Below are 12,921 nucleotides of genomic sequence, written 5' to 3'. Positions count from 1 at the left end.
ACAAACCCTTTTTCAAATAATATACTGGCCATATTTAAGTATAAACTTTTCATACAATTTAAATTATTTCAACACAGTCTCAATAAGATGGTATGATGGCTCAGAGCTCATCCCTTGCTTAAGACCATAAGAAATAGGAGCAGAATTCGGTCATTTGGCCCATCGAGTCTGATCTGCCTTTCCATCATGGCTAATACATTTTCCCTCTCAGCCCCATATCCCTTCATGCCCTGACTAATCAAGAATCTATTAACCTCTGCCTTAAATATACCTAATGACTTGGCCTCCACAGCTGCCTGTGGCAACAAATTTCACAGATATACCAATCTGGCTAAATAAATTCCTCTTAATCTCCGTTTTAAAAGGACACCCCTCTTTTTGAGGCTGTGTCCTCTGGTCTTAGACTCCCCCACCATAAGAAACATCCTCTGCACATCCAATCTATCAAGGCCTTTCGACATTCAACAGGTTCAGTGAAGTCACCCCTCATTCTTCTGAATTCTAGCGAGTACAGGCCCTGAGCCATCAAATGCTCATCATATGACGTCTTTCAGTCCAGGAATCAATTTCATGAACCTCTTTTGAACTTTCTCCAATGTCAACAGATTGTTTCTCAGATAAGGGGCCTAAAACTACTCACAATACTCCAAGTGAGACCTCAGGAGTGCTTTATAAAGCCTCAATATTACATTCTTGCTTTTATATTCTAATCCTCTTGAAATGAATGCTAACATTGCATTTGCCACAGATTCAACCTGCAAATTAACCTTAAGGGAATCTTGTACAAGGACTCCAAGTCCCGTTGCACTCAGATTTTTGAATATTCTCTCCATTTTGAAAATGGTCTACCCTTTCATTTCCTCTACCAAAGTGCATGACATTACACTTTGGACACTATTTCATCTGCCACTTCTTTGCCCTTTTGTAATCTGTCTAAGTCCTTCTGCAGTTTATCTACTTCCTCAAAATTACCTGCCTCTCCTGCTATCTTCATATCGTCAGCAAACTTTGCAACAAAGCCATCAATTCCATCATACAACGTAAAAAGAATTGGTCCCAACACAGACCCCTGTGGAACATCACTAGTCACCGGTAGCCAACCAGAAAAGTCTCGCTTTATTCCCATTGATTGCCTCCCACCAATCACCCACTGCTTTATCCATGTTAGTATCTTTCCTGTAATACCATTGGGCTTTTAATCTGTTAAGCAGCCTCATGGGTGACACCTTGTCAAAGGCCTCCAAGTATACAATAGCCACTAATTCTCCTTTGTCTGTCCTGCTTGTTACTTCTTCACAGAATTCCAACAGATTTGTTAGGCAAGATTTTCCCTTGAGGAAACTATGCTGACAAAAGCATTTTTTTTAATATCATGTGCCTCCAAGTACCCTGAAACCATGTCCTTAACAATCAACATCTTCCTAACCACTGAAGTCAGACTAACTGGCCTATAAATTCCCTTCTGCCTCTCCCCTTTCTTGAAATGTGGAGTGGCATTTGCAATTTTCCAGACCTCTGGAACCATGCCATAATCAATTGATTCTTGAAAGATCATTACTAATGAGTCCGAAATCTATTATTTTAGAACCCTGAGGTGTATACCATCTGGTCCAGGTGACTTATCTATCCTCAGACCTATCAGTTTCTCAAGAACCTTCCCCCTTGTAATGGCAACTTCACGCATTTCATGACCCCGATGCATGGAACTTCTGGCATACTGCTTCTGTCTTCCACAGTGAAGACCGATGCAAAATAGTTATTTCCCTTCATCTGCCATTTCCTCATCCTTCATTACTACCTCCCCAGCATCATTTTCCAGTGGTCCGATAGCCACTCTCATCTCTCTTTTATACTTAATGTATTTGAAAAAAAATTTGTTAAAACCTCTTTCATATTATTGGCTAGCTTACCTTGGTATTACACCTTTTTCTTAATGACTTTTTTTGAAATTGCCTTCTGTTGGTTTTTAAAAGCTTACCAATTCTCTAACACGCCACTATTACTTGCCCTCTCTTTGGCTTTTATGATGGCTTTGACTTCTCTTGTTACCCACAGTTGTGTCATCTTGCCTCTAGAATACTTCTTTGTCTTTTGGATGTATATATTCTGCACCTTCAGTTTTGGCCAGCTCTTCTCCCATGCCTCTGTAATCCCCTTAACTCCATTGTAATACTGATACATCTGACTTTTGCTTCTCCTTCTGAAAATTCAGGGTGAATTCTACAATATTATGATCACTTTCCCTGAAGGGTTCCTGTACCTAAAGGTCTCTAAACAATTCCAGTTCATTCCACAACACCAAATCCAGAATAGCTGATCCCCTCGTGGGCTCGACCACGAGCTGCTCTAAAAAGCCATCTTGTTGGCATTCTAGAAATTACCCCTCTTAGGATCCAGCTTAAACCTGATTTTTTTTTCCCCATCAAAGGTTTCAAAGGTACATTTAATGTCAGAGAAATGTATACAATATACATCCTGAAATGCTTTTTCGTCATAATCACCAACAAAAACAGAGGAGTGCCCCAAAGAACGAATGACAGTTAAATGTTAGAATCCCAAAGTCCTCCCCAGCTCCCCTCCCTTCCACGCATATGCAGCAGCAAGCAACGATTCCCCGCCCCCCACCAGCAAAAAAAAAGCATCGGCACCCACCACCAAGCTCTCGAGTATGCAGCAAAGCAACAGCAAAGACACAAACTTGCAGTACCCCAAAGACAACTCGTTAACCCCTGTAATCTACCTGTCTATTGAAATCCCCCATGACTATTGTAACATTGCCCTTCTGGCATGCATTTCCTATCTCCCGTTGTAATTTGTAGACCATATCTGTATTACAACTCACATCAGGTTCTTTTAACCTTTACAGTTCCTTAGCTCTTCCCACAATGATTAAACACCTTCTGACCCCATGTCACCTCTTTCTAATGACTTCATTTCATTTTTCACAGCAGAGCCATACCACCCACTCTACTTAGCTGCCTGTCCTTTTGATACAATATGTATCCTTCGACATTAAGCTCCCAGCTATAATCTTTTTTCAGCAATGATTCAGTGATGCACACAACATCTTGTATGTCAACCTGTAATTGATCTACAAGCTCATCTACCTTGTTCCATATACTGCACGCATTCAAATAACACCTTCTGTCCTGTATTTACCCTTTCTGATTTTGTCTACCTTTTACGTCACCTGTCATCCTATTGACTACAATTTTGCTCTATCGTTTAACCTCACCCTGCTAGCAGTCTCACTACACATTGCCTCTGTTTGTTAACCAACTACCTCATCATCAGCACTATTACTCCAGTTCCCATCCCCCTGCAAGTTAGTTTAAACCTGAACAAATCTAGCAAGCCTACCTGCAAGGATATTGGTCCCCCTTGGTTTCAGATGTAACCTATTCCTATTGAATAGGTCATACCTTCCCCAGAGAGATCCCAGTGATCCATAAATCTGAACCCCTGCCCGCTGCACCGGTTCCTCAGCCACACATTTACCTGCCAATTCATCCTATTCTTACTCTAACTGGTGCATGACTCGGGTAAAAATCCAGAGACCACTACCCTGGAGGCCCTGTTATTCAGCTTTCTACCTAGCTCACTAAAATCTCTTTTCAGGACCTCCTCACCTTTTCTACCTATTTCACTGGTGCCAATATGTACCAAGACTTCTGGGTGCACACTCTCCCCTTTAGAGTACCATGGATTGGATCCGAGACATCCTTGACCCTGGCACCTGGGAGGCAACATACCATCTGGATATCATCTGTATCATCAGGGTCCCATCAGAGTATTTTTACCCTTACGGTTCCTTAGCATTATTTGCAACAATTCAACACATGACCCTATGTCACCTCTTTTCAATGATTTGATTTAATTTTTTTTATCAACAGAGCCATGCCTCCACTTCTGCCTACCAGTCTATTCTTTTGATACAATGGGTATCCTTGGACATTAGGTTCCCTACTAAGATCTTTCAGCCATGATTTAGTGATGCCCACAACATCATACATGCCAATCTGTAACTGGGCTACAAGTTAATTTATGTTATTCCTTATATTCTGTGCATTTAAGTATAACAGCCTCAGTCCTGTATTCCATAACTTTTGTTTGTTGTTCACATACAAAGTTCCATTAACCTCACTGTGCAGTGCAAGCCTCCCTTGTCTGTGCCATATTTCCAGCAGACTAAGTATGGTAAGGCCTTCTTTCATAGCTTGAAGCCAAATTATTGGCTGGACAGTGTTTGGCTTTTGTTTAATAGTGAAGTTGAAATCAAACAAAGATTGCCATGCAAGCTTTTAATATAAGGGACAATTTGTACATCAATTTTAACAAGGTGTTAAATAATTTATTTGCATTGTAATTTAAAGCCCTAAATGAAAATATATCAGTTCAGAACTTGTGCAGCTATGTATGACCCTATTTCTAATAAACAGCTTTCTTGTGGGTATTAAGGAAGGAACAGTGGTGAGAAAACGGAAGCAGAGAGTGTGCTTTAAACCGCTGAGGGCTGCACACACTATGGTTACTCAATGTTTATATTTGTTTGTAGTCAAGGTTGACATCAACAATTTGTATTTATGTAGTGTTTTTATCACTGCAAGTTGCTTCAGAAGAGACCTTGAGGTGGGGTGGGAGGACAAACACTAATTTTGAGCCACTGGAGATATTTTGGTTCATGACCAATAGAATGGTTAAAGGTACAACTATTAAGGAAAATATGAAGAAAAGATATAGGGAACTTTAGGAAGGTAATTCCAGAAATGGGACTGTAGCACCTAATAGTGTCGTGAAAATTGGGAGAACTCGAGCTCACATTATGATACGATTTCCTCTACTATCTTGGAACATTAAGGATTAATATTTAAAAATAAATAATTACACAAGGTTAAAAATAATTAGAAAACTCAAATACATTTCACTTGTGTTATTTCAGTTACTTAATCTTTCCAGGAATTAAGCGATTTCCCCATTCCATCATCCTGTTACGTGAATGTGTTTCAATTCTTCTGTTGAATCTAGGAATCTCTTAATTATAAATTGGCCTCTAGAGGTAAATTTGATATTGATCAGAAATATCCTTTAACCCATGTTTGACTGTATACTGCTGTTGCAATTTAATATTTTCATGCTCTTAACCACATATCTACAAGATGATAGTACGTACTGTATCTTTCCCAAGTAAAATAAAATCACCAAGTTACCCATTTTATTTACAGTTACCTTAGTGACCTCTCATAAATTCTGCTGATTTATTATTTGGAGTTTTGCCATATCACTTTTTTTAAAATTTTTCCCTCCAAGTTGCATGTGACTTTGTATTAAATTTCACGTGTTGCTTTGGCCACATGCTAATCTTTGACTAGCTTATTGTACAACTAAGGAACTGCTGCTGGAGCAAAGCCCACAAACAGAAGACGAACATTAAATTGGAGCTAGGTCTGGCTTGCACAGGCAGATGACTTTTATTGATTAAATTGCAGGGAAATCCCAGACTTTGCTACAGCGAAGCAGCTAAAGAAAAGCAAGGTGAAAAGTTATATGTTGCTTCTGAAAGTAATGCAGAAAATCCAATGAATATTGAAATAAAGGTAGAAGAAGCTCAGGGGGAAGAATTTGACTGTGTTCAAGGTACTACTTTTAAAAAAAAATTATAAATTAGAGATACAGCTATGGTAACAGGCCCTTCCAGCCCAATGAGCCCGTGCCACCCAATTACTGCCATGTGTCCAATTAACCTAACCCGTATGTCTTTGGAATATGGGAGGAAAGCAGAGCACCCGGAGGAAACTCATGCAGTCGCAGAGAGAACGTACAAACACCTTGCAGACAGTGGCGGGAATTCACCACAAATTGTTGGCACTGTAATGCATTACTCTGAATGCTGTGTTATAAATCTGTCCCCTCCAATCTTTTGCAAAAATTAAGCAGACTGGGGGAATACTGAAGTATAGGCAGAGCTAAAATTTAATACAATCCTATTTTATAACTTGGAGTTCAGCTTGCCCTGAAAATGCTGTTAAGGGGAAAGACTGTATCTGAATTACTAGAAGTATGAATTGTCATTAAAGGTTTAAGAAATAAGTAAATAGTAAATTGAACTATAATTTAAGAACATTCCAAAATGTATATTTTGTAAACATCCTATGTCATATATTTCATTTACATTGTACATGCTTGGACTATATACCAAATGATTTAAAGATCTTCCTCTCCGCCCTCAAATTTCTGAATGGACAATAAACCAATCTATGAACACTACCTTCCTATTTTTCCTCTCTTTTGCACTACTTATTCAGTTTCTTTTTTTCTCCATATATTTATTATTGTAATTTATAGTTTTTTTTAATGTACTGCACTGTACTGCTGCCGTGGAACAATAAACTATATGATGTAAGTCAGTGGTATTAAACCTGATTCTGATTTTAGAGTGTAAAGATGAGCAGTAAAAGAGGTGTGGTGGTGTTGAAGTCACTGTCGCATACAAAGGAACATTCTGTTAATTGTGCATGTTCCTCTAATTTTCCAACTATTTGTTTATGCAGCTGTTGCCTGATAGAAAGCAGGTGCCTTCTTGCTGAGTTGTGAATAATGCCCAAAGCGCAGATTGTTTTATTGCAAAATAGATTTAAATTGTCACTCCTGAAGTGCTCAATAAAAGTGACTCTTTATAGATTGCATCAAGTTCATTATCATCACAGAAGAATAGAAATGCTTTGGGAAGGTTGTAGAAAAAGTTTTAAATTGGAGTAAGTTCTTGAGAGGATTAAATGCAATCTGTCTGAATTGACAAATTGTATAGCGATGATATTTTTTTTGGTAAGGATCAGTGGATACGCATTTCAAATGCTTGATCATGTAAAAGACTTCAATTTGGTATAAAATCAGTAATAGTCAAACATTAAATGAAATTGTATAAAATTGCAGTGAATTAGAAGGAATGATAATTGCTTCAGGATTTAGCATTTTGGCAGAGGTTTGTTTATGTAGCCCAGAATAATTTCAGATCTGACCACCATTTCTTACAAAGCCAAGTTCTGCTTGACTGCGGGTCAGAATTACAACACTGAAGCAAAGTCAATTCTGACTGATAAAACTGACATGGAAATTGCCATTTATTACAACATAGTTTCAAAGCTAATTGCAATCAGATTGTTTTACATTTTATACACTATTGTAGATACTACTGCATAGAATAGCTTAGCTATCTCTCTTGTCGGCAAGACTAATAAGCAACTAATTTTATTTATAAAATATTAATTATTTGTTCCTCACCATAAAAGTCTTCCAATCTCTACCATCTGGTCATTTTGTAATTAGCATTGATTCCCTGTACTTTGTAAAATTCAGTGGTGGGGTGGGGGGGGGGGGGGCAGAGTGCAAAAAGCTTCTGAATTTCCTGAATTATAATTGCATTTGTTACTTGTACGGGTCCCGGGTTGTTTAAAGAAGATAATGCTGAGTTATGACTCGATGTAGTGCAAATCTAAATTTGTCATTGTGATTTCTAGTTACCAATGGTAGTTCTTCGTCAGTATGAGTTTCCTAATTCTCAAAGTATACCATAAGTTTAATACCACCAGTATTGTCACTGTGCCACTACTACATAATATTGCCACATCTTTCAAAATCTGAAAATACTGTGTAAAATCCATGTATAACCCCTTCTGAAGTAAAGTCATTAGTCCTTATAGAGATTCAGTTTTTCAAGTGCCTCCTTTCCTCATAGGTTGTGCCCAGATTGCTTGTTTCCATATGTGAATCCAGATAATGTATCAGTACAGGAATGGAGGGGGTTAACACATGGATCTAGTCTGTTTGGATGTATACACCCATTCTTTCCTCTTAATTCAATGGTAATTTTATTATTCTCATCTCCAAATCCTGTTCACTTCATTGCACCAGCCAAATGCCTGATTGTTCACCTGTGACCCTTGTTCACTATCACTGCCACTGGTTAAGCAGTGTCTAAATTTAACACTGATGCACAATTCCTCACTTCTGCCAATCACTGATTAGTTCCAGCCTTGTAACGCTTGGAGATATCTGTGCCCCGCCAGTTCTGAGACTGGCGTCTGAGAGTGTTAAGGAAGTAGAAGTGGGTCAGCTTTGTGGTGGAGAGGATATGGAGTCTGAAGCTTGTTGCAGCTGGACATAAACAGGGAGGGGGATAGGAATAGTGCTGGTGAGAATTTATTGCTAGTACCAAAGGCATTAATTGAATTAAACATTGCTACATCTAGGAGTGTAAGTTGTATAAATTTGTGGCAACAGTGAGATAGCGTGAGGATAGGCAAAATATTTGAGAATGGGTTGGAGTTGATATTTTTGGAGAAAAAAAAGGAGCCGAATATCGTATTTTTAGATAACAGTACAAAAGGGGAACTAAGAGGAGGTCAATCTTGAGTATAAAGGTTGCATTCAGCACTGCAAAGTGGCAGACTTCCATTTGGACAGCCAGGGCATCTATATCCTCCACCAGGGTAAAGTAAAATTGCATGGTTATAGTTAAAGATTCCTGAATCTGTCTGCCAGCTATTCATGTTGACATTGTGGCCTGCTTTCCCCACCATCTCAGCACCTCACACATCCTCTGACTTGATCAGCTCCTTATTTGCTCTCCCCTTTCATCTGTCAGCCATGTAACCAGTAACTTACCAAAAGACAGTTAAATCACTGCCTGCTCTCATGTTTCTTCTTGATTTTGTTCTTTTCTAAATTCAGTGTATCTGTAATCTGTGTTTCTGATTAAAGGGTTCACTGCTAAGTATTAAGATCTTTTTTTGAAGATGAGAGGGTGAACAGCTAGAACTTGTACATGTTAAAACAAACAACATAGGTAGAACTAGGGATGAGTATGGGGGTTAGCTAGGAAGTTAAAAAGCAGGTCCTTAAGGGTAGTAATCTCCAGATTACTCCTGGTGCCAGGTGCTAGTATGGTCAGAATTAGTATAGGCTAGATCGATTTGACATGAGCTGGTGCAGAGGGCACCAGAGATCATTGGGATCTCTTCTGGGGTAGAGGTGATCTGTACAAGAGGAGTTGGGTTGCACTTGAATCAGAAAAGGGCCAATGTCCCTGCAAGGATATTTGCTGGTGTTACACAGAATGGTTTAAACATTATTGATGGGGGGGTGGGGGGAAGACTCTGAGCAGGAGCAAGTCATGAGATAAAGTAGCAGTCAGCAAGAGCAAGGTTACTAATCTAGAAAGTACTAGAATTATGGGTGGAATTCGTAAAATGTTTTCAGGAAAGTTTCCCAAGGTAATATATAGAGCTCCCTGCTCAAGAAGGTGCAATACAGGACCTTCATTTAGGAATTGAGATAGGGTGAGTAGGGCTGATAAGAGACATTGAGGGTCTGGCCAAGAAAAAGAAGGAAACATACATTGGGTTTCGGAAATCAGGAACCACAGGAAATGGATGCAATTTTTAAATAACTACTTCTCCTCTGTGTTTACTGAGGAAAAAAATCATGGTTGCTTAAGAGATAAGAAAAACAAGTGGAGATGTTTCAATAGGTTCATTTAATGTCTGAGAAATGTATACAATATACATCCTGAAATTCTTTTTCTTCGCAAACATCCACGAAAACAGAGGAGTGCCCCAAGGAATGAGTGACAGATGTTAGAACCCCAAAGCTCCCCCCCAGCTCCTCCCTCCCACACATAAGCAGCAACAAAGCAATGTCTCCTCCCCTCCCTCACCAGCAAAAAAGCATCGGCAGACCCCACTGAGCACTCAAGCGTGCAGCAAAGCATTGATAAAGACACAGACTTGCAGTACCCCAAAGACTACTCGTTCATCCGGTATTCAACATACCACAGGCTCTCCCTAATAAGGGTAAAATAAGTGTCTCCATTTCTCAGCGAGAGGGGAGACATAACAAAACAACTCGCTGATTTAAACCATTTTGTTGCGTTGCTTTCTCTGAGCTCTGTGCCCAAAGAACTCGGGTTCCTAGACACACAGCCAGTAGCCAACTCGCTGCTTTCGATTTACTGGAGGAAATTCTGAGAGCAGGATTTACCAACATTTGGATATACAGGGTCAGATTAAGCGGTGTTAGCAAGGCTTTGTGTGGAAAGTTGTGCTTAATGAACCTTGTAGAGTTTTTTGAAGAGATTACAAAAATTAGATGTGGATAGAGCAATGGATGTTGTCGATTTGGACTTTAGCAAGGCCTTTAAGATCATGCATAGTAGACTACTTTGTAGGTTTGCACCAATGGAATCCAGAGAGAGCTAGTTAATTGGATTCAAAATTTGGCTCAGAGGAAGGAAGCAGAGAGAGGTGTTTGTAGGTTGTTTCTTGGAATGGAGGCCGGTGACTACTGGTATGCTGCAGCGGTCAGTGTTGGACCCTTGTTATTTGTTGTTTATATAAATGATTTGGATGCAAATGCCCAAAGCTTGATCAGTAGGTTTGTGGATGTCATGAAGTTATTAAGTGTTATTGACAATGAAGAAGGTTACACTGGGACTTTGATCAGTTAGGGGAGTGGCAGATGGATTTTACTGCAGATTTTGGAAAGTCAAACCAATATCAAATGTATACTGTGAATGGCAGATTTCTAGCAAGTAAAATGAAACAGGGAATGCAGGCACATAGTTTGTTGAAAGCAGTGTCACAGGTAAATAGGGTGGTGAGAACAAGCAATTGGCCTTCAGGCAGGCTATTGAGTGTTGAAGATAAGACATTATGTTGCAGTTGTACAAGTCATTTGTTAGACCACACATGGAGTACTGAGTTTTGGTCATCCTGTAATAGGAAAGATGTTGCTAAACTGGAAAGAGAAAGATTTGCTGGGATATTGCCAGGGTTAGAGGGCCTGAATTGTAGAGAGAGGTTGGCCAGGTTAGGATTTTATTCTTTGGAATGTAGAAGAATGAGAAGCAATCTTATGGAATGTTTAAATTTATGATAACCATAGATAAGATGGATATCATTTGTCATCCAGGACATGCCATTTTCTCATTGCTACCATCAAGGAGGAGGTAAAGGAGCCTGAAGAGACATGCTCAAGAGTTTCAGGAACAGCTTCTTTCCCTTCTGCCATCAGATTTCTGAATAAACAGTGAACCCATGCACACTACCTTGTTATATTTATCCTCTCTTTTTGCACTAATTTATGTGTGTTTATTTATTTATTGTAAATTATAGTTTTTTTTATTATGTAGTGCAATGTACTTCTGCCACAAAACAATATATTTCACAATATATGCTCGTCATATTGAACCTGCGTTTGATTCTGTTAGTAATAAATAGTCTTTTCTGCAGGGTAAGGGGCTTTGGTTTAAGGTGAGAAGGGAAAGATTTAAAACAAATCCCGGGGGGGGTGGGGTCACATTTTCATGCAGAGGGCATTGTGCATATGGAATAAACTGCCAGAGGAAGTAGTAGAGGCAGGTACAATAATGCCTTTTAAGCAGCACTTAAATGGGTACATAGAGGGGTGGGGCTTAAAGGGAAGTGGGCTAAACATAGGAAGCTTGAACAAACTGGGTGGATTCTGTAGTCAGCATGGACCTGTTGGGCCAAAAGGCCAATACCTGTGCTGTATTGCTCTAAGAATCTATAACTTTGACTCAGCTTTTATTTTTTTAATTTTATTTTTTGTTTTTAGAGTATTTTTTATGTTTGCTCTCATGGTGTTTTATCTTCACCTGTGTTGTGTGTTGTGTTATTCTCTGCTTGATGGATAACGCAGGATGGAGTTATTTAGGTTTCATGATGAACAAGGAACATATAACATAAGGTATCATATTGTATCTCATTAATGAGCAAAGGCTAGAAATACAGGTTTGATATTACTATGGTTTCCCACTATATTGTGAAGTGGTGCTTCAGTGTCATTTTCTGATGCTCCGTGAACGTCAAGTAAGGTTCTGAATGTTGCATTCAATATTGTACACGAAAAATTAATTCCTAAGTTATCAAAAGAGTTTTCTAAAATAATCATCTCGAATAGGTGGAAGTTACCTCCATAGTGTGTCAATTATATTGCTCTAGGAAGATGGCAGCATACTCAGATGCAGCGGCTTCTACAGGGTCAACCAAAGGTGTTAATGTCTTTTATAAATGTGTATTTTACAATCACACACTCTGCTAGACATTAGGAACTTGAAGTTCTGCAGGTCTACACTATCAGTGAGTTGCCCGTTGGTAGAGAAACTGTAGGAGCTGGATGGTGTGGATCATGCTGCTGCCTCATTCATAAAGGCATCAGTGTGTGAAGGAGGTGTGCAGTCTAACAGCGAGTGATTGCCTTGGTTGCTTTTCTTCTGATCACAAGGCCCTGTTGGACATTGTTAGTGTGGAATGCTGCAAGTCCGATTCACTGTTTTATTGGCAGAAGGTGGGCTAGCTGCGTGGCCTGAGTCGCAGCAAGGAGCAGGTTTCAAGCCATGGTGTTGCCTGTTTGGAACTGCCCAGGGGTGCTTTGGAGTTGGAGCTACTCCCCAGTATTTGCTCAGCAGAAGACAAGCTATATTTTGGTTGATTGCAGACCGCTGAAGCATTCGTGGACTTGGGGACATGGACTATATTTTTTGTGTGATTTACTGCTATCTTATACGGCTTATGTGCTGTGTATAACTTTTGTTACTGTGATTTGCACCTTGGCCCTGTAGTAATACTGTTTCATTTGGCTGTATTCATAGGCATTTATGTATGGTTGAATGAAAATTAAATTTGAACTTGAACTACTAGATAATGTAGAAACCCAGCATTGATACCCATCCTATGGCATTTTACTGGAACTTAAATCATATACTATGTTTCTTTTATAAAATTGCTCTTGCTGGTAATTCAGAAATAAAGCTATATGATAAAGAAACATTTAGTTTGTACTTAAATAACAATGTTAAGGGTATTATACTTATTTTCCTTTCACTTACGAAGGAACTATAGAACT

General features: G+C 39.2%; 1 protein-coding gene across 1 annotated transcript in view; it reads left to right on the top strand.

Annotated features, from left to right (window-relative positions):
• Window positions 1-12,921, top strand: part of LOC140735970 (uncharacterized) — a 68,309-nt gene that overhangs the window by 27,136 nt on the left and 28,252 nt on the right. The gene's annotated exons all lie outside the window — the stretch shown is intronic.

Source organism: Hemitrygon akajei, chromosome 11, assembly GCF_048418815.1.
Source record: "Hemitrygon akajei chromosome 11, sHemAka1.3, whole genome shotgun sequence".
Lineage (NCBI taxonomy): Eukaryota > Metazoa > Chordata > Chondrichthyes > Myliobatiformes > Dasyatidae > Hemitrygon > Hemitrygon akajei.
Note: the sequence above shows the minus strand (reverse complement) of the source record. Positions and strands in the feature narration are given on the sequence as shown.